Raw genomic sequence first — 23,853 nt, 5'->3', positions numbered from 1 at the left:
TTTATCCATTTGGGAGTATCTAGATTTCCAATAATTTCGTGATTTGAGCGTATGTTCGCGTTGGAATTCGATTGTATAGGTTCGCTACACGCTTTTTTAATTAATTTATGAAAGTGTTCGTATCCATAGGTATTCGTTAGTGTAAATGCCTTTGATATTGGGATGTTGACTAATTGCCGTATGATTAATTTTTGTGGCGGGTTCGAATACTCTATTTGTAACAAATATATTTTTATAATTTTTTGTTTAGTAAAAGAAGGGAAAATGATTACTTTGGTTTTGTTTGAGTTATTTCAGAAAATCCATCTATTAAAAAAATATGGTCGGAAATCTTGATAGTGGATCTAGAACGGTTTGGTGTTGGAAGAAATCTCCAGTAATATGAGGTTACACTCTTTCAAAATACTTCCATACTTTTAATACATCGTAGCTTTCGGCAAAAAAAATATTGAAAAGTAATTTTTATAAATTACAATTCATTGATACATTTGTCAATAAATAATAATCAGTTTTCATCATTACTGTATTCAATTCTAATTCATCCTTAATTTTAGACACTATGATATGCATATATATGTGTATTATAAGTTATACTTTTTATAGAACGACGCCATTTTAAATGATAGCGATCCGGAATACTGAAATTAGATGAGTTGAAAATATGAAATACCGCACACATAGTGATATATACAGGTGAAAAGTACATAAATATTATAACATTATATTATTTAGAATAAAGTGAGTTAAGTTTGCGACTAGAAAATTGATACGTCGACAGATTGAATTTTTGTATAATTAATAATTTCACCAAAAATATTTACAAATGAGTGGCGCGCTTAAATTTTGCTAATAATAGACTATATATTTGTCAATAAAATTTCATTTGCAGTAACAATATAAACCTTCGAAACACAAACAATGTCTTCAACAGTTTTATGAGTGCAGAAGTGAAATTGTGGAATGGCTTAAACCTTCCTATTTGTTATTTTTCAGTTGGTGACATATCTATTATATTTTCCTAATGCCCAATACAAAATTACTCCTTGCGCCTCAAGAAAACATTTTCAACATTTTTTTATTTTACTGTTATCGTTCTCGGCTGTATTATATTTTATAACGCCTACTTGGAACTACTAAAAAACTCTTATAAAACTGTCTTCTGATTATTTTATAAGTATCGCTTGAATATGTTGCAAAAGTGCAGTAAGAGCAGTCTTTACATAACCTCTTTTTAAGAGTGTTAGACAAATTTTATAGTAACCGCCAAAATGTTTATAAAACTGTTTTGTAGTGTTTGTGAAAGGCCTTACAAAATATTGATAATAACTATAATGTTTTATAAAACAGTGCCAATTTCCTATTTATAGCAGTTTTATAAACACATTGGAAACATTTCTGGGAGAAATGCAGTTTCATAATTTGTTTCTCAGAAACGTTTCCGCAACTGTTATAAAATATGAAATTGCTAGTTGGGTTTTTTCTATGGAAGATTCTCACATTTTTTGTATTGAAATGGAGAAGGAAACCGAAACCTCTTTCCCAAAAAATTAATCTTTCTCAAAAATATACCCTTTCAGTTCATAAATGGTGTTTTGAATTTGTGTTCCCTACTTCTTGTAAGATGTTTATGGTCCATTTGATGTAATCTGTGCTCATTTCTATGTAACCCTATGTTGCTGTAGTGAAAGAAAAGTTGTATTGGATCTGATATTACTGTTTGTTGGTAAAGTTCATCCGACGGATGGGTTCTTTTTTTTTGTCTATGATTTTCAGGAAGCGCTTTTGAGTTATTGACATTTTGTACATGATTGTTTTACCTGTCGGCCTCCATGATGAAATTCCATAAGATATATGTTACTGAATAAGAACAGAATATCTTGTTTTTAAAGTTTTTTTCCGATGTAGAGTTATCAGTGTTCAAACTTCGTGGTTAATATGTTAATTCCATTTTGAATTCTAAAGAACTTTATATGAGGGACCGGTTTTATTTAAAAATGGTAGTAAAATTCTCAGTTGTGTAGAAGTTTCTATTAGTTGTGTATATTGGCAAGTGATAAGTTTTTTCGAAATTGAAGATGAGAAGTTTATATGCGAACCAGTTTTCAATACTGAAAAGTTCTTGTTTCACTTTTGCTTTCAGGTCGGCTCATAATGTGTGCTTGGTGGTTGGTATTGAGAACAAATCATTCAGATATATTTGCTTTTTTGGAGTCGCTTTTGAAGTTCCCGATTTTAACGCAGTGAAGTCCATCTTTCCCAATATGAATGCAATGTTCATTGAATGCTTTAACAATTACATGTTTGTTCGATTTTTCACAATTTTGGCTTTGTAATGATTTTATTTTGTTTTTCTCAGAAAGTCATGAAATATATGAATAGAGTTGAATGGGAAAAAGGTAACTATCGTAGAGAACAGTACAATGGTTAGAAAAAATTTACAGAAACTTCTCAAGTTATACACGGATATTAAAAATACGGGTTTTTGTTTTTTCACGAATAGAATTTTTGTTTGAGGTAATATAAGAAAATGAAGGATTAACGTTATATTGTATTGTACTATAATTTACTAATGTACTATAACGATTCAACAATAAATCTTCCATTAAACGTTACGTTTCAACACGGCCACCATCAACTTTTTTTATGGACCTCTCTTTCATTACTAATATTGACGATGCGATAAAATCACAATTCAGTGGTATATCCCACTGGATGCTTCCATAGCATTTCATTTAAAATAACAATCATGCAGACAACAATCAAACAGACAATGAATTTATTTCGTAATGGATTTTTGGGGAGAAAACCAATACAGAAAATAAATATATCTGACAAATCAGATTGAATGCCCGCATTGAGGACCACTTTGTTGGATGCACAGAAGTTGTCTGTCCAGCTTGCAATAGTTGTGAACATTTTCTGGCATGATTTGTTGCGAATATTGTATCTGAATGTTCCCTTATTATTGCTGTATTATGGGAAGTGGCACCGTTTTGTTGAAAATATTGTATTTTACGAAGGATATTCAGTAGCCATACATCTAAGTAGCCATAAAACTCTTTGGATGGAAATTGAATACATTTCGTCATTCAAATTAGTCTTTGTTTTTTTGTTTTTTACACAAACTTAACCGCTCCTTTACGCTTAACGCGCATTTCCTCGTGTAGCGCCATCTAGGGGACTAGACAGTAACTATTTCTTGTCCAATAGTTGTCAAACTGTACAATAGATGGCGGTAAGCTTCAATGCGAAGCAAGAAGTTTCTAGTCTTCATTCTCGAAAGTACTAGGCCCTCCCGCTGCCTCATATGAAAGAGCGCGCCATTCAGCCAGTAATGTCATTCTTCGATATCACGAAAACAAGTGAATTTAGTTAGCGACTAGCTAGGTAAAGAGCTGTACGTGCGGTGTTGAATACTGTGAGTGATGTCATTAGCAAGTTTTTCATACTTGATTCTTTACTTCGGCATTTTTGAAGACAAAATTATGTCGGAAGGAAAAAAAAAAGAAACGACAGTCCCAACTAGCAATTTCGTATTTTATAATAGTTGCGGAAACGTTTCGGAGAAACAAATTATAAAACTGTATTTCTCCCAGAAATGTTTTCAATATGTTTATAAAACTGCTATAAATAGGAAATTGGCACCGTTTTATAAAACATTATAGTTATTATCAATATTTTGTAAGGCCTTTTACAAACACTACAAAACAGTTTTATAAACATATTGGCAGTTACTATAAAATTTGGCTAACGTTCTTAAAAAGTAGTTTTGTAAAGACTTCCCTTACTGCACTTCTGCAACATATTTAAGCGATACTTATAAAATAATCAGAAGACAATTTTATAAGAGTTTTTTAGTAGTTCCAAGTAGGCGTTATGAAATATAATACAGCCGAAAATGATAACAATAAAATAAAAAAGTATTAAAAATATTTTCTTGAAGACGCAATAAGTAATTTTGTATTGGACACTAGGAAAATATAATAGATATGTCATCAACTGAAAACTAACAAATAGAAAGGTTGAAGCCATTTTAAAATTTCACTTCTGCACTCATAAAACTGTTGAAGACATTGTTTATGTTTCGAATATTGATATTTTTACTACAAATGAAATTTTATTGACAAATATATAGCCTATTATTATTAGCAAAATTTAAGCGCGCCACTCATTTATAAACGTTTTCGGTAAAATTATTAATTATACAAAAATTCACTCTGTCGACGTATTAATTTTCTAGTCGCAAACTTTACTCACTTCATTCTAAATAATATAATGTTATAATATTTATGTACTTTTCAGCTGTAAATATCACTATATGTGCGGTATTTCATATTTTCAACTCATCTAATTTCAGTATCCCGGATCGCTATCATTACAAATGGCGTCGTTCTATAAAATGAATTGGTATCAGTAGCAAGCATTTCAACGTATTTTAGCTACTATCTTACCCCTATAAAACTGTTAAGAAACACTTAGTTCTGGGAGTGATGGTATTGCGGCAGAGTCGGACTACTTTTGAAGCTTTAGGTTTCTAGAAACCTAAAAAATTAAAAGATTTCTGACATAAAGTTTGGATATATATTATCAGTCTTTGATGTTTTGGCTAAAAAGTTTCTTCCATCGATTATAAAGGCTAAACGACGGGTTTTAACCATTATCATAACCTTTTCCTGATTTTCGCAAAAAAAAAATTGAAGCACTAGGTTAGGTGGGATAATTTAAAGTGTTTTTTAGTATTTCCGAAATACAGGGCGACTCAAAAAGCTTCCAGAAAGTTTTTTATGGAACACCAAGTCATTTCTTCGTCTATTTGAAGCACCTTGAACTGCATCTAAAACTATTATATACCCCCCAATAAATGTTCAAAATGGCCGCCATTGAGTTATTATTTATTTTTATTTATATATTCGGGATACAAACAGAAAAATCCACTACAGTATCCACACAATGGAATAATTATCAAATTGAAAGTATAAATTAATACACTAATATATGCATATCATAGTGTCTAAAATTAAGGATGAATTAGAATTTTATACAGTAACAATAGAAACTGATTATTAGTTGTTGACAAAATGTATCAATTAATTATAATTTATAAAAATGAGTTTTCAATATTTTTTTGGCCGTAAGCTACAATGTATTAAAAATATGGAAGTATTCTGCAAGAGTGTTACCTCATATTACTGGAGTTTTCTCCCAACACTAAACCGTTCTAGATCCACTATTAAGATTTCCGACCGTATTTTTTTTAATAGTTGGATTTTCTGAAATGACTCAAACAAAATCAAACTAGCCCAAACCAACCATTATCCCTTCTTTCACTAAATAAAAAATTATAAAAAATATTTGTTACAAATAGAGTATTCGAACCCACCACAAAAATGAATCATTAGTCAACATCCCAACATCAAAGCCATTTACACTAACGAATACCTATGGATACGAACACTGTCACGAATTAATTATAGAAAGCGGGTAGCGAACCTATACAATCGAATTCAAACGCGAACGCATACGCTCAAATCACAAAATTATCGGAAACCAAGATACTTCCAAATGGATAAAATGCCGTGAATCACCTTGTATGGTTTAGCTGCTAAAACTGGACTCCCATCCAACCATAACAACTCATTTCTATATAAAATATTTTTTCGAAACACAACTAAGCATCCCGTTATTTTGATGGTTTTTTACACAGAATATTAAGAATACGGCCCTATTATTATTTGTTTGCCTTTCTGCTCCGCTGTGGCTCTGCTGTCGGTACACAACTATTGTGATTGTTTATAAGTTAGTTGGCAACATTTTTGCTAATAAATGACACTTTGGTGACTCTTATAATATAAATTACTTATACTCATCACAGATTACCTTTTTTATGGTAAATATTCGTTGTCTAATGCTAAATACATGTTATATCAGACATAACCTATATGAACGCGGATTAAATATTGTTGATATTTAATGTATCGTGCGTTTAGTGGAAATGACGAGTAAGTTTTTGATGTCAGAATATATCTTTTAATTAGCTTCAATAATTGACCAGATATTTGATAACTCAGGCCTATATTTTCAGTTGATAGTTTTGTCTTTTTGAAGCTGGATGTGACTCATTTTATCTAAGTTTTAGGTATATGTGTTCACCATAGTTCCGTCGTCATGGGTAAATAATAACCAACCCTCATGGCCAAAAATTGATGCTGATAAGCTAATACGAAACCACAATTTTAATGACGAAGTCAGTTGAAGCAAGCAGGGTTATTTTCATCCAAACAAGTTGTCACAAAAAGTGTGAAAAAGTCAGAGTTATGTATCTTTTATGAGACACCGTCTATATGACAGTAGTTATTGGTTATTAGGAGTTACTTCTGAATACTGTCTGTGAAGCATATCTTGCTGTGCCTGAATTTGTCATCATTTAAAGAGTTGTAACACGAAACTGCTTCACTCAGAACAAAATATCCAGGTTTCCTAAATAGATAACTAAAAACTGAAACTTGAAAGTGCAAACCCTTTGTATTTTACAGTCTTCCAAATTGTGAATAATAAGGTTGAGTTACTAAACCCAATGCCTTGAGAATATTGAATTTACTTATGGGGTACCTATATTCAATAAAAATCAAATATTTAGACGCTGCTAAAAAACTAATTTCCACCACGACATCGATAGTGCCCCACTTGAATAACAACAAAAATATTCTTACTAAATACAACTAAAATTTTGAAGAATTTTCCAAAGCTGTGATTGGGAATCGATGTCAGCTGGTTGTTCTTAAATGCTGCATTTTATTTTTGGTGGCAGCAAATATATATTAGCAAAATCAATTTGATTTTATAACAGTTATATTGGTGTTTTTGAATTATAGTAAATATACCATACTATAAAATAGTTGGGCAATTATCATTGAAGTGACAATATGGTAATGATAATAAAAATGTGTCTGAAAGCATTTTAATAAAACGATTTCATTAAAGCTACAGGAAACAGTTATAAAATAAGCTTGAAATAGTTTTATAACTATCATAAAAATCTCGCAGAAAAGTGTTATAAAACTGCTACATAACAATTCACTTTTATAGGAAAATAAGTTTTATAAGTTAGTTGTAAAAACGTTTCTGTGATAATTTCCTGACTATTTTATAATGGTTTTTTAATTTTATTTCATGAAAGTTTCTATGACAAATTTATAAAACACTTTTATTGCCTACAACTGTATTGTGTTCACCGATCATCTAATACAATCAATTAGCATTTTGGAAGTAATTATAAAATACTAATAAAATAAAACTGTTGCAACACCATGGAATTATAAAACAACTTTGCTGGTTGGGGTTGAGCATAGACTATATGAAATATGGATTTATTGGAAATCCCATAAATCTATCTTCGCCTATGTGCCTTCTTTGTCAAAAAATATTTTCGAATGAAGCGATCAAAACATCAAGGCTACAGGATCATTTGAATAAAATGCATTCAGATAAAAAAGACAAAAGTGTGACTCATTGTCAAGAACTGGAAAAGAAACACTCAGCTCAGCCAACTGTGTCAAACCTTTTTTTAGCGGCTTTTAATCAAGACGACGACGGACTCTGAGCTTCCTTCAATATATCCTTGCCAATTGCTCAAACAGGTTAACCTCATACTATTGGAGAGGATTTAATTTTACCGGCAATAAAAGAAGTAATAATTACTGTGCTCAATAAACCTGCGGCAGATATGATCCGAAAAAATCCTTTGAGCAATAGTTCCCTGCAAAGACGAATTGATGAGATGACTGAATTCAGTTAGATGAGTCCACTTTACCAACCAATGAAGCATTGTTGTTTTCATACATGATGTTTATTAAAAATGAGAAAATATATCAAGAACTACTATTTGCCAGAATTTTAGAGACGAAACAAAAGAAGAAACTATATATAATACACTGGAAAACTTTTGTGATGAAAAAGAAATTCCACTGAAGAAAATTAAATCAGCTGCTCCGGATGGTGCTCCAGCTATGACAGGACGTCACAAAGGCTTCATAGCGTACTTAAAAAAAATCCAGATGTAATGGCTGTACATTGCATCATTCATAGGCAACATTTGGTTGCGAAAAATTTGAGTAACTCTCAGTCACTGCAATATATCATCAAAGCAGTCAATAAAATCCAAAAACAGCTCTTCAAATGACAGATTATTTAATTAGCTTTGTGTTGCTAATGATGAAGATTTCAACCGATTGCTATTTTACACAGAAGTGCGTTGGTTATTAAGAGGTAACTGTCTGACTCGATTTTACAATCTACTTGACTCTGTAATAGAGTTCGTGGAAAACAAAGACAAAGAATTGCACGACAACCTCATCACTTCAAAGAATGATATTGCGTACTTGACAGACCCGAATGAATTATTTAATGATGTCAATCTCCAACTTCAAGGTGACGACTTGAATTTGATTAAAACAAAAAATGTCATTGCTGCTTTTGTAGCCAAATTGCTATTATACAAGAATAATATCCGCAGACGTGAGTTTCGCAATTTTCCTTATTTGTCAGCAGTATCCTTCAACAACGACGACTTGCTTGTTCACTGCCAACATTTGGATAACCTCCAGGTTATCCAGGACATTTCAATGACATTTTCAATGTCAAGGACATTTCAAAATTGGAAATACCGGACTGGGTGTTGGATCCTTTTTCGAATGTCAACACAGCAGGATCACCCCAGCTGGAAGAAGAACTCATAGAACTGATAAAAAACGAGAAAATAAAAATGAAATTAAATAATGAATACCAAGAATTTTGGCTAAAAAAACCAATCCCCCAATTGTACCCTGGATTGTGGTCCATCGTTCAACGATTTTTGATAGCATTCCCATCATCGTATTTGTGAACGTGGATTAAGTGCTGTGGCAACGTTGCTAACTAAAAAGAGAAATCTGTTGCAGATTACCGAACGCGGTGACTTACGGCTGTTTCCTAGTAAATTCGAGCCTGATCTTAACAAACTTGTTAAAAATCATCAAATTCATCTTTCACAATAGATTAGTTTTAAAATTCGAATTGAAATATTTGTTTTGATAATATGAATAAAAGTTTTTCTAATATCACAAAATGGTGTTTTGAATTACCCTCATTGGAAAGTATTATTTCCACATGACACATAATTTAATTATTAAAATAATGACTGCGATTGTGATTCTTAAGATGTAGTAAAGTAAAAAAAAAATTGGAGGGCGCTAGGAAATAATTGATACTCGAAGTGGGCAGTAGACAAAATGAGTTTGCGAACCTCTATAAATGCCCATCGTGAAAAAAAGGATCCAGAATGTTTGTTCCCGAAATTCCCAATCAAGCAACTATTCAGAACCTTTCCTGGAAATTGATTTCTCTATGTTGATGTTCATTTGTATTATTCCACCCATAATATATATTTTTGTTCATCCAAGTCTTGTTGATGAATTCTGATTCATACGTTCATATTATTTTTCCCCAAATATTTTTAACTTTCTCATGTATATGTTCAAAGTACTTCGCAAATCATACTCCCATTGAGGTGTTGAACTTTGCGTGTCTTGTTGCATCTGTATTCCTTTTCATTCAAAATATTTCTGGTAGATTTTACAGAAAGCCCTAGTCCGAGAAAAAATTCTCGTAATCTGTAACCGACCAACTCTCAATTGAAAAATGGAATTTAATTTTGTGAGGTAATATTTTCTTACCCAAAATATTTGATTGTATCCTCAAACTTCCGACAACACATTTTCTAGTTTTATTTTTGTCAAATGCATCACGTTGACCTGATTTTTTTCCAAACAATCGAATGTAAGGATTATGACGATACGGGTATAGCTCAGCATTCAAGTTTATTGCCAGAAAGAGATTTCTTTTCGATTTTGCTTGAATAAATAGCATATCAGTCCTTCCGTTATTTGAATACATCTTCAATATTTGTTTGAAATGGTTGACAATATTTAATGGTGTTTGAGCAATTTTTAACCATGTTTTAACATAACAAACCGGAATTTTTGCGTCGATATATGGCAATGAATGAAACATGGATCCATCGCCGTAGTCCAAGATATGGTGTCAAATTTTTTTAATGAACTGCGATTTCTTGAACTTGGCGAGAGAGAATTTTTTAATGAACTGAGATTTCTTGAACTTGGCGATATATATGAATATTAACCTCTTATCGATGAATAATTCTGTAGAATTTTTTCTGAACTTTCTTCAAAGTTTTAATCTGTCTCAACAGATAGAAGTCCCTACAAGAATAACAGCTTATACTCATACCCAAATGATATCTTGGTAACATCAGAGAAGGATGATATGCAGTCAGTTGATGTTTTAGATATTGGTAACTCCGATCATCTTGCAATTACTTATGAAATTATATCACTGGAAACAACAACAAAATACAAAACAGTTTGCTACCGAGATTTCCGAAATTTCAACCAAGATGATTTTTTCAATGACCTCCACCTCTTTGAAAAGGATGATATGCAGTCAGTTGAAGTTTTAGATATTGGTATCTCCGATTATCTTGCATTTACTTGTGAAATTATATCACTGGAAACAACATCAAAATACAAAACAGTTTACTACCGAGATGTCCGATATTTCAACCAAGATGATTTTTTCAATGATCTCCACCTCTTTGATTGGGATAGAATCTTCCACTTCGAAACAGTAGATGCAATGGTAGAGTTTTTCACCACAAACACATCAATTCTTTTCAATGCCTATGCCCTAGTTAGGTCTACAAGAACAACAAAACCGCCCGCTCCATGGCTTACCTTCAACATCAAGGAAATGATTAAACTAAGAGATAAAGCTCTTGGAAAGTTCAAAGTAACCAAATCTCATAGAGACTGGACGAACTATAAGGAAATCCGTAATTATTCCACCGGAGCAATTCGACGTGGAAAAAAACCTATTTAGAATTTGTTTCGAGAAACATAAATCGCAGCCATAACCTTCCCGGGGATTTATCAGATCTGAATCGAATAAACTCCCACTTCACAAATATTATTCATCCTGCAAAATCTGACTATCATGAAACACTCATTGAAAGATATACTCAGACCTAAAATGGACCTACTTTGAATTTTCGCAAAGTGACACCACTCCAGACTCAACAATACATCAGTGGTATGAAAAGTAACTGTGCTGGATCTGACAGAATTTCTCTCATAATGGAAACATGCAATTGTACTTACTCCCTTTGCCAAAATGTGAGAATCCAACTGAATTATCTCTTTTGAGTCCAATTAGCAAACTGCCTATCCTATCTAAGGTGTTCGAGCGGATCCGGAAAGATCAAACTGATTATTTTATATACAATAATAATTTAATAACAAATGTTCAATCTGGATTTCGTTCATTCTATAGCACCACCACCGCTCTTGTCATCATCACCCAAGATTTATTCAAAGCAACTGATAATAATGAAGTAACTGCCATGGTAATCTTGGACTACAGTGAAGCATTCGATATATTAAACCACAATATTCTGTGTAGGAAAATTTCATTTCTCGAATTCAGTGAAGAGACTGTGGATCTATTGTAAATTCACCTCAGAAATCGGACTCAGCATGTCTGGATGGAAAGTGTTCTAGTGCTTTACCTGTTGACTATGGAGTACCTCAGGGCTCTATCTTTGGCCCCATTCTGTTGTCTCTATATATATCTGCCTTCCATAAAATAATTGATCATTGCACAGTTCATCATTATGCAGATGACACTCAGTTATATTATCGATTTCCTCCAAGTAACTGGCAGGTGGCAATGGAAAAAATTAACAGCGATATACAAAAGTTACTGGATCAGTAACTTCAGAGCTTTAGACCATAATGTATCCTACTTTGTTGAAATCTGTTCATCATTGTTTTGCATCTGATAATGCAAAACAATTGATCCATTCTGAAAAAAATGGGGACGTGCTCTGGGGATGCGATATAGGGAGATTTAGATCGAATGTGATTAAGCATGTCAAAATGTGTCTCCCTGTTGTATACTATTGTTGAGGTGTTTTTTTTATTTTTCCTGGAAGTTGTTCCAAAATTCATTCAGGGTGGCTCGTTTTCAACTAAAATAATTTGTAGCCCCCGAACCATAAACTTCAGACCATATGTTTTATACTTTGTTGAAATCTGCTGATCATGAAGCATCTGATGATGTGAAAAAAAATTATTAATGTCTAAACAGGAGTAAATCCCAATAACAAGACATATTGATATTATTAACAAGCATGTTACAGTTTTATATCTGCCTATATATACACAATACACATACATATACAGGCTGATTCACGGTGGATGGCACATTAGACGTTTCTGGTGAACCAGACAACGGATCACTTTGAAAATTTAATGGAGGGCATATTCGGACATTTTCTAGACAACTAAAATATTTTCGACAATGCGGTGTTGCCGCTTCTATTAGAAAGCAGTAGCAACTTTGATTTTTCAAATGGAACACTCTGCATATAATATTATTTTTGGAATCTCCAACAATTGCCCGACAACTTTTCTTGATATTTTCCTATACCTATCTGTTACCGTTTTCGAAATAAAAATTATTTTAAATTTTTTTCTTCGAAAATCATGACTTCTAAAAATGCCGATATCTTTTAGTTGAGAAGTACTATGATATCGAAATTTGATTTGGAGTTAGGTGATACTTGGACACTTCCCACACGTCAGCCTAATCTCCGTTACTTCAATACAGGGTGGTAAAAAAATACAGTTTTTTCGTTTGCTTGAAAAAGTTGCTGAAATTTGATTATTTTAAATGGAACACCCTGTATATTATTGAAAATTCGGAAAGCTGCTGAAATTTGCTTTCTTTCTATGTATATCATACCTATACCTAACTAGTCAAGTTTCGGACTTATGAACATTTATTTGTGAAAATGTCCCTTCAGAATGGTATTTCCATTCGGTATTTGGTAAGCAGGCTATTTGACAGTAGCGTTGTGACATTCTCCTAATAATATCGACATTTTCGTCACTTCAGAAGTTGCAAATACCTTCAAAACGATGAAACAAAACTATTCAAACGAAGTTCTTATGAATTTGTTTATTATTTTTGGACAGTGTGACAAAATTATGAGCAGAACATGTAGAAAGTTCAATGAAATGTATCCGAATCTACCGCCAATGAACCTCAAGAAATTTATAAGAATTCAGAACAATTTCAATATGTTTGGATAAACTTTAAAAAAGCACCAAGAAACTTGAAATTGGAAATATTGATATGAACAATTATAAAAAAGTAAAACAATCATGTGGAATATTTCAAAATATGTTCGAATCGCTGGCCGTTCACTTCCAAGCACTTTAAAATGCGGGTGTTGACTGCTTTCGTGGTGGCAGATCTGATTTCATTGTGATCCAAATCTTCAAATGTTTGGGCAATCCTTTCTAACAATTCATCTCTCGAACGCACGGGTATTTTGTAAACTTTTTCTTTAAACATTCCCCACAAATAAAAATATAATGGATTAAGATCGGGTGATCTCGATGGCCAATTCCATGGTCACAAGCGCCTCATCCACCGATCGTCAAATAGTCTATCCAGTTCTGCGCTCACTTCTCTTGTGCAATGTGCAGGAGCTCCGTCTAGTTGGTACCAACAGTTTCGATAATCTCCGAGTGGCAGATTATCCACGAAACTGTCTACAATATTCTCCAAAATATTCAGGTAGCTTCTGGATGTTAATGACTCCTCGTATATCACGTACCTCAATTTGTTGTCCATCAACATGCAGAAGACATTAAAACTAAATTTTTCTTGAAATCCGGCTTCTTTTGTGACGTGAGGATTTTCACTGGACCAATAATGACGATTTTTTCTATCGAAAATCTCTTCTCTCGAAAATTTCGATTCATCAGTCCAAATAATTTTATTTAAAAAAAAGTAGATCTTCTTGAATGCGTGTCAACAACATTTCACAAAATTCTACTCTCTGTTGAGGATCTTGAGGCTTCATTTCTTGAATTTCGGTGAATTTATAATCATGCATTTTATGTCTTCGCAAGATTCTTTGAACCGATGAATATTTTATACCCAAATCTTCTTCAACACTTCTTATCGATGACTCGGGAAATGCGTGAGAATATGCTAAGACATTAATCTGGTTGTCTTCGAAAGTTACGGGTCGAGGCAAGTTTCTTGGTGCTTTTAAAGTTGACCCAAATGCATTGAAATTGTTCTGAATTCGTATAAATTTCTTGAGGTTCATTGGCGGTAGATTCGGATACATTTCATTGAACTTTCTACATGTTCTACTGATAATTTTGTCACACTGTCCAAAAATAATAAACAAATTCATAAGAACTTCGTTTAAATAGTTTTGTTCTATCGTTTTGAAGGTATTTGCAACTTCTGAAGTGACGAAAATGTCGATATTATTAGGAGAGTGTCACAACGCTACTGTCAAATAGTAATCATGGCCTGTTTACCAAATACCGAATGGAAATACCATTCTGAAGGGACATTTTCACAAATAAATGTTCATAAGTCCGAAACTTGACTAGTTAGGTATAGGAATGATATACATAGAAAGAAAGCAAATTTCAGCAGCTTTCCGAATTTTCAATAATATACAGGGTGTTATATTCAAAATAATCAAATTTCAGCAACTTTTTCAAGCAAACGAAAAAACTGTATTTTTTTACCACCCTGTATTGAAGTAACGGAGATTAAGCTGACGTGTGGGAAGTAACCAAGTATCACCTAACTCCAAAACAAATTTCGATATCATAGTACCTCTTAACTAAAAGATATCGGCATTTTTAGAAGTCATGATTTTCGAAGAAAAAAATTGAAATTAATTTTTATTTCGAAAACGGTAACAGATAGGTATAGGGAAATATCAAGAAAAGTTGTCGGGCAATTGTAGGAGATTCCAAAAATGATATTATATACAGAGTGTTCCATTTGAAAAATCAAAGTTGCTACTGCTTTCTAATAGAAGCGGCAACACCGCATTGTCGAAAATATTTTAGTTGGCTAGAGAATGTCCGAATATGCCCTCCATTAAATTTTCAAAGTGATCCGTTGTCTGGTTCACCAGAAACGTCTAATGTGCCATCCACCGTGAATCAGCCTGTATACACATATACATGAATACAATACTAATTTATCAACTAGAAACACCTGAAGCGAGTAAACAGAAAACAAAATGAAGTAAACATTTAGGAGAGTTGAGCAAAAAATTACGTGGAAAACTTGTGTGCAACAAGCTAGTAGAGTAAATGAAAAAAAACCATAAGTCAGATATAGAGCTTACAAGTAAAAACATAGTTCAAGTGTATTACGGAAAAAAACATAACTCAGCAGTAATACAGTAGTAGTAATAATCTCACATGGTAGAATAACTTTCAATTTGGGCTCATGTATTTTGACTAGAGTGTAAAAATTTCTTAACGTGGTTCTTAACTCGACCAATAGGTTCATAATAAATGTCGAGATTTTCACAGAGTTGATTGTAAAGTTTGCTTATTGCAACAACTGGTGACTTGAGTAATATGTTTGTTCTAGAATTTGTTAGATAAAAAGTCAGTTCATTTCTAGAATTGATTCATGGAACATGGAAGTTGAAGTGGGAGAGTAGTTCGGGACAGTCAATCAGATTATTCACTAGTTTATAAATGAAAATTATAGAGTAGTAGGTTCTTCGGTTTTGAAGGGATAATAGATCAAATTTATTCAGTAGTATTCTGTTGTCGATGCCTTGTTCAGGGTAAACTCCTTCTAGCTTGTAAGTAATATATTTCATGAAGCCTCTTTGTATAGACTCGATTTTGTTTATGTGGACATTGTATATGGGTGACCATATAAGGGAGGCATATTCCAGCCGAGATTTGACGTATGCATTGAAAAAAGTTAAAAAACTGTCTCTGCTACGAAAGTTCTTACAGTTGGGATAAATGAGTCCTAGCATCCGTTTGGCTGAGCATGTTATTGTGTCATAGTGAATGGAGAAACTCAGTTTAGGGTCAAATGTGACATCAAGATCCCTTTGATGAATGCTTATTTGAAGAGGTGTGTCATTTATGCAGTAATCATAAGAAATCACATTATGTTTAAGGGTGTATTTTGAGTATTTACATTTGTTCGTATTGAGGGAAAGATTATTTTCAGCACACCAAATGTACAAAAAGTCAAGGTCTTTTTGTAAGATTAAGCAGTCCTCCTGTGATGTAATGGGTCGAAAGATTTTCAATCATTTACAGAGAGTAAGAAATTGCTAGAGAGATTATTTCCTATGTCGTTAATGAAGAGTGAGAATAAAAGAGGTGCTAAATTGCTTCCTTGAGGGGCACCACTGTTCGCAATAAATTGGAATGACTTGTGACTTCTATAATCTACGAATTGGATACGTTCAGTTAAGTATGAGCGGAAAAGGTTTAAAAGTTGGGAGTCGAATCCATATTGGTGAAGTTTATTGATAATAATAACCTACAGTGTCTACTTGTAGGTAATTATTAAGTGCATTACATACTGATTGTGTGAAGCACATTAAGTAAGTCATAAAGGGTAATCCATTAAAAAAAAATTGGTAACATGCTCTGGATGCACCTACTGTTGTTTGCGTGTTTTATTATTTTTCCTGCAAATCCTGTACTAAAAAATATTCAGGGTGGCTCGTTTTGAATGGAATGCACTGTAAGTCATCTACTAGTATATACAGTGTCAGCATTAAAGTGCGCACCATATGAGAAACTTTTTTTTCGAAAAGTTTTAATGAAGTTTAACTTCGGCACTTATTTGTGCTTTAAATCAAACTCAAAATGAAGCGACCAACTGCGACCCACTGACGTTCAGTGTTTGTCAAATTCAACTTTTTTTTTGAAAAAAATTGAAAAAGTGCATTTCTAGATCCAATTCAACAAAAAGTTACTTGTTGTGTCTACGGCAATTTTATATCCATATGCCAAATTTCATGCAACTAGGATAAAATTAACGTTTTGCTTATTTTTGACAGATATCCCCTTTATTTTAAAAAACAAGTTCGGTCAATTGTCATCAATTCATGTATACATAACAAACTCATCATGGAGTTTAACTTTTCTGATAAATTTTTACTCATACGGACATTTTTAGAGATAAATTAAAAATGTACTATAAAAATTTTAACATGAATGGTGCAAAGTTTCAATCACTTGGCTATTTTCTTAAATAAACGTCAGTACCTTCACTTTTGAAAAAGCAGACACAACTCAAAAACTGCAATAAGTATTAATAAAATTACTAGAGTTGAAATAACATTAGAATTTCAATATTCAGTATTTTCAGATTATTTATAAACACTAACTAGGGCGGGAAGAATGCTTAATCACGTTGAATAAAATTTTTAAGTAGGTCTTGACAAACAAAATGCATGCTATGGTAGTGTCAAGTTGTTGATTCACTTGTCAAATTTTTAACAGTTATTGTTACAATAATGTTGTCTCTTCAGGAAAGAATAGAAATAGTTTTAATATGTGGTGAGAATACACCATACCGGCAAGTAGCTAACATTTTTAATGAACGGCATCCAGGAAAAAATGTTCAACATACTATTGTGTCAAGGATAATGTGGAAATTCAGAGAAACAGGATCCGTAGTAAATCAATTTAAGAAAAAGCACACTCCAAGTAAATATGATGAGGAGGCCCAACTTAAAATTTGTTTAAAAGTTATTGAACACGGGCAAACGAGCATAACCGATATTATTAAAAATACCGATTACAAGAGAGAAAGTGTTAGAAAATTTTTATTAAAGAATAAATTTTGGCCTTACAAGCCAATATTTATTAACACATTGAAAGAACGAGATTTTGACGTCCGTTTGGGGTTTTTATTCTGGTTTCAAGAAGAGGGAGAAAAAAATGTAAAGTGTTCGTATAAAATTTTATGGACAGATGAGGCAACGTTCTCTTCAAATAGAACGGTAACTTCTCCAAATTGCCGATGGTGGGCCCACGAAGTGATCAGTATTCCTTTAAAACTAATGTATGGTGTGGGATAATTAACGACCAAATAATTGGGCCATTTTTCTTTAGGGAAAATTTATCATCTATCGGTTATCTCAACCTTTTAAATAAAGAGGTTCAGATAAGATGCCTTTATATAATAAATACGACCTATTGTAACAGCTTGATGGCGCACCAATACATCACACGATTGCTGTAAAACAGTCCCTCCAACAAATGTTCAGAGGCAAAGTTATTGGACGTAACTGGGAACATTATTGACCACCTAGATTACCCGACTTGACGCCTTTAGACTTTTTCTTGTGGGGTTACCTGAAACAAAAAGTATACTGAAGTAGACCATTTACTGGCATACAATATCTGGAAAATACCATTCGCGAGTGCTGTGCAAATATAAATCCTCGATTTATTAAAAATGCAGTTACGAATGTCAGTAGAAGGACCATACTGAGGACGACATACTGAAATGTAGGCTATAAGTGTTTGACAACCTCATTTAGGTCAATAAGTAATTTTTTGTACCCATTTGTATTTTCTATAATATTATTGTTGTTCAAAATTTATAATAATAATAGTTCTATCGAAATTATTTGCATCTTTTTAGTTGCCTTTGCTTTTTCGAAATCAAAGGTTTTTTTAAAAAAATAGCCAAGTGATTGAAACTTTGCACCAGTCATTTTAAAATTTTTATAGCAAATTTTTAATTTCTCTCTAAAAATGTCCGTATAAGTAAAAATGTATGATGAGTTTGTTATGTATACATGAATTGATGACAATTAACCGAACTTGTTTTTTAAAATAAAGGGGATATCTGTCAAAAATTAGCAAAACGTTAACTTTATCCTTGTTGCATAAAATTTGGCATATTGATATAAAATTGCCGTAGACACATCTTTCTCAAGTAACTTTTTGTTAAATTCGATCTAGAAATGCACTTTTTCAATTTTTTTCAAAAATATGTTGAATTTGACAAACACTGAACGTCAGTGGGTCGCAGTTGGCTGCATCATTTTAAATTAAATTTAAAGCACAAACAAGTGCCGAAGTTAAACTTCATTGAAACTTTTCGAAAAACAAGTTTCCCATATGGTGCGCACTTTAATGGTGACACTGTATGTTATTCTGTTCAAGGAACTAGGTATTTTCCACTCCTCTTCGTGATTCCAATATAGATCGGCTCATAGCTGCATTGGATCCGGTAAGCCCTCTGTGTTGCTTAATACCCTGGTTGGCATACATTTTACGTTGCGTTTCTCCAGTATTCCGCCGATTCGATTCGTACTATTGTTCATACATATATGGCAGGAATCTTTTCAATTCGCATTGCCCGCTCAGAATCAGGTTCGCTATATCCCTTTCTTTGGAAGCATTTTTCAAATGATTGAGTTTTTCCTCAGGGAAACGCTCAGGTTCACAGATACGTCGGGCTGTCCCAACTTGATTTTTGAGTATCTACCTCTTTTGTCGTTGCTGGTTGCTTATCCTATTATTTGTATGTGTGCGTTGGTTTCTTGTACGCAATCTGACCCAATATTCCATCTTCTCGCAGAGTTTTTCTATATTCTATTTCTATACTTACATTCTCAAATGTCAGAAAGAATTCTCATAAAAATTTTCTTCCTTTAAATTATTGTCACTGTCGGTCACTTCCATCAAAAAATAAATGTTTTCTGTTTTGAAGAAATACTTATTTTCTTTCTCAATCTCAGGTTAGTAAGTAGTTCAACTTGTGATATAAAACATATTGTCAATGAATATATTACAGTTGTTCTAAGGAAGGTGGTAAGAACCACCAAAAACTTGACAAAAACAAAGAGTTTCAACAAATAGTGGGGCTTTGCAGCAAATGGAAGAGTAGGTACTCTTTATAAAGTTTGTCCAAGCTTCTTCTACTTAAAAAACATATACTTATTCATTTTCTTTTCTGGGCTTTTCAATTAATTGAGTTCAATGGATTGAAAAAAAAAAAATAAAAAAAATATTGTTTTTGTCAGATTGAGCGAATCCCTCTAGATAATCATCAGATTATGAGACATCACGTCTAAAACATGGAGATGAACCATATATATCTTAATCTGACGCGCTTGAGTATTTCAAAATGGCGAAGTTTTTTTGCACATTATAATAATGGCCGCGAGTTTGCATCAGATCGAAATCGTCAAATTATTGAATGAGAGCTTTTTTTTGTTACACTTAACACTCCCTTAGAAAATCTGACGCGCTCGATTAAATTTTTTTTCTTTTCACTTTTAACCCATACGTACAATCACCCACATTATGCAAACGATCAGATTAACATACCAACATCATCTGCTATCAATATCTGACGCGCTTGAGTATGTCCATGCAACAGTATTTTTTTACATATTTAAAAATCTATAGCCGCTTCCCCCACCGATGAAAAGGTATATATTATATAACTTTTTTTCTTCTTATCATCTAAGCTTTGCAACCTAATATGTCTCAATGACGCTCGAGTAAATCCCCATTTTGCATCGTGGGCTCCCCTGCTATTAGATAAAATATTTGATGAAATACGGTACAGTTTAGAATTGTTTTGAAAGAGAATAATGTCACATGCCGAAATTTCACAAATAGTTTCTATTGGTTGGGAGTCACAGACAGTTGACATGACATATGTCAGTGGTTATAGTGATAAAAGTTGTTGCCAACTTCGAATTGTGAAGAATTCTTGGGAAATTCCTACCTGTGGGTAGCTTTTAAAATCGAAGTTAGGATAATAACATCTGAATTAAACTTATCAAGTACATTATTTCATTAATGCTGAATTTGATGGATTCATTGAAACACTGTTATATGGATTTTTATCCAACGTCAAAAGATAGGAATATGTCTCACTGAGATGATCAAAATCTGGTTTTTTATTATTTCAGTTTTTATTTTCAGCGATGAAGGCCATTTAAAAAAAAGGACCTTTTTGTTAAATGTGTTTCACTAGCTTAGACCTTATTGGCATCAAAATTGGCATACGGTGGTCAAACTTGTTGACATGTTCGGCTAGTGCGCATGTTTCAGGATGGTATCTACAATCACTTTTTTGAGAGGTTATTCTGGATCTTAAAGTTCTTGACGTTTGACCAACATAGTTTTTTTGCACGATTGATATGGAATACTATATACAACGTTCGTTCGAGAAGTAAGGGGCAGTTTATCTTTGATTCTGGTGTATAAAGTTCTAATTGTAAGAACTGCTTAGGTGGCTATTTTAATATTCTGTAATTCGTTGAATTTTTTCGAAAGTTTGGGAGTGATCTTCTTAATAAAGAGTAAAGTACTATAAAAAACTTGAGGTGTAGCAATATTATTTTCATTGTTGTCAATTATATTTGGATTTGGTGGAAAAGCTGTACTAATGTCTGTTATGAATGGGGAATTGAACAAAATATTTTTTTAAATACTTGAAGGGTATGAGTTATCTAGAAATAATTTAAGTAGAAAATCAAGATTTGTTTTTGTGAAATTGGATGTTAGAGATTTTAAACACTCTATGTTTCATTTGTTTGACTAGATTCACTTTCATCGAGTATTACTTACACGCACAATTTTGTAGTATCCCTGATGATGGAAACAATTTATTAAATTTCCGAAAGCTTAGACAAACTTCAAAGAGTACTCTTTCATTTGCTGCCAAGCCCCACTATTTGTTAGTTCCATTCCTAACTAGTCAACAACGACTACCCTTTCCTTAATATACCACTTCTTATTGAATCTCTCAATTCTTCTATATTTTCAAAATTTGTTCTGAATACTTGATCATTTATGAAGCCCCAGAACAAAAAATCTAGAAGAGAAAGGTCCGGTGAACGTGGTGGCCATTCAATAGGACCATTATTTTCTATCCACCTTCCTGGCATAGTTTGTATTGAGGAAACCTCTGCAGATTCTCCTACGATGTAGTGGAGCTCCGTCGTGTTGGAAATATCCATATTTTCTTATGAGGCTTAGTGGCAAATCTTCTAATAACTCAATTAGAGTCCCTGATAAGAAATCAAAGTATAATTCTCCGGTCAGAGATGTTTTAAAAAAGTGGGGACCAACAACTTTATTATCAAGAACACCAAGCCATACGTTAACACCATATCTCTCTTGAAAATTGGTAACTCTATGTGAATTGGCCGCTGTGGTAGTGCGCCCGACTCGCGATCGGAAGACCGTGGGTTGGATTCCTGCCTCGACCAGATATTTTTCTCGAGAGAATTTATCTGGTTGAAGCTGGGATGATTCTGCAACCGTGTTAGAAATCACACGTTAAAAGGTAAGACCTCGTTAGTCCTTAGCTCGCACAAGTTTCTCAACTTCTGAGAGTTGTCGTTTGTAAACATATATTTTTTTTAATATTCATTTTCTTGTCGCCAATTGTCGTTATTGATAAATGTACTTTCATTACACCACAATTTTTTTTTACAAATTTTATTATTATGGGGAAATTTTCTAATGAGCCATCTACAAAAAACTTTTCTCCTGTTGAAGTCCGTTAAACGCAAATGATGAACTTTCCTGACTCGATGGGGCTTCAATTTATTTTTCTTCAAAATTTTCCGTACCGACGTAGTGGATATGGCCGAATTATGAGCAATCTCCCTCAGAGATACTTTCTTGTTCTCAATTTTTTTCCATAAATCATAAATCAAATTAATGTTACTTTATCATTATTGTGAATCTTCTTTGAACTCACCCAAAACGCCGATTTCATTATCAGTAACCGTGCATTTTCTTTCAGAGGGTTTTTCAAAGGATCCATAATTCCGTTCAGTATTTTCGATTCGTTGAAAATATCTATGATTATGTTGTTGTCGTTCAGGATACAATTCCTGATACATTGCCAGAGATTTGGTAGCATTCCTCTAACATCTCGAATATACATATCCACTTTTTCGTTATTGGAAAAATTCATGTTTCTCCCTTAAAATCGCTCAACGATTTGAATAACTTTTATTTTGTGTGTGACAATTAACTTGACATTCACATTCATGTATTTCATGGCTTACCTACTTAAAAAAAGAAATTATCGCTTATCATGTTTCTCGTAAAAATCATCTATGACTTTTTTAATACAGTATTTTTATTAGTTAAATCATGTTGATATCCTCATTTTCTGAACAGACATTTTTGGGTAGCTACAAATTTTCAAAAGATATTTGGAAATTATGACTGGCTTGGTATTTTGGTCGAAGATTTTTGGTCGCTATTTTTCAAGACGACCCTGACAAAAATTTAGTTGGATTTCAGTGAAAACAAATATTCATAATCTCAATGAACGACATTATCGACAGGAGAACTCTCGATTTCAGTAGCATTCGGAAATTCGAACTCTTAATAAAAAATGATAGTGATGATGTGGTTTCGGGAAGAAACGTCGGGAAATATAGATGTTGTGATATATCAACAAATTTGTAGAGCAAAAAAATAATATCTGTTATTTTCAGTTTTTTTGCAAATATCTCACAAACCATTGATGATTTTATGAATCTAAATATACCATTGAGTTGCATCCCTAAAAAGGTAACTTTTGTTCCATTTAACCGTCTTTGTACGACCTACCGTTTCCGAGATAGCAATAGTGGTATCAGCTAAAAAAACGGCCTATATATATATATATATATATATATATATATATATATATATATATATATATATATATATATATATATATATATATATATTTATTTTTCCGGGTGTTCATCCGTTGTGTACTATTCGATAGTCGACGTTTCGCCATCATCTCAGATGGCATTATCAAGACGAGTCACTGCTTCGCTTCGAGAGGTGTAACTGATGTTAGGTTCTTCTTGTGGTGTTTTTATATGGTTTCGCTTGCGTAAGTTGTATGGATTTGTTACCTGGTTTTCCACCTGAG

This window comes from Leptinotarsa decemlineata, unplaced genomic scaffold, assembly GCF_025532065.1.
Source record: "Leptinotarsa decemlineata unplaced genomic scaffold, Ldec_3_MD MMD2_P_RNA_scaffold_7, whole genome shotgun sequence".
Taxonomy (NCBI): Eukaryota; Metazoa; Arthropoda; class Insecta; order Coleoptera; family Chrysomelidae; genus Leptinotarsa; species Leptinotarsa decemlineata.
The sequence above is the reverse complement of the archived record's forward strand: the minus strand, read 5'-3'. Positions refer to the sequence as shown.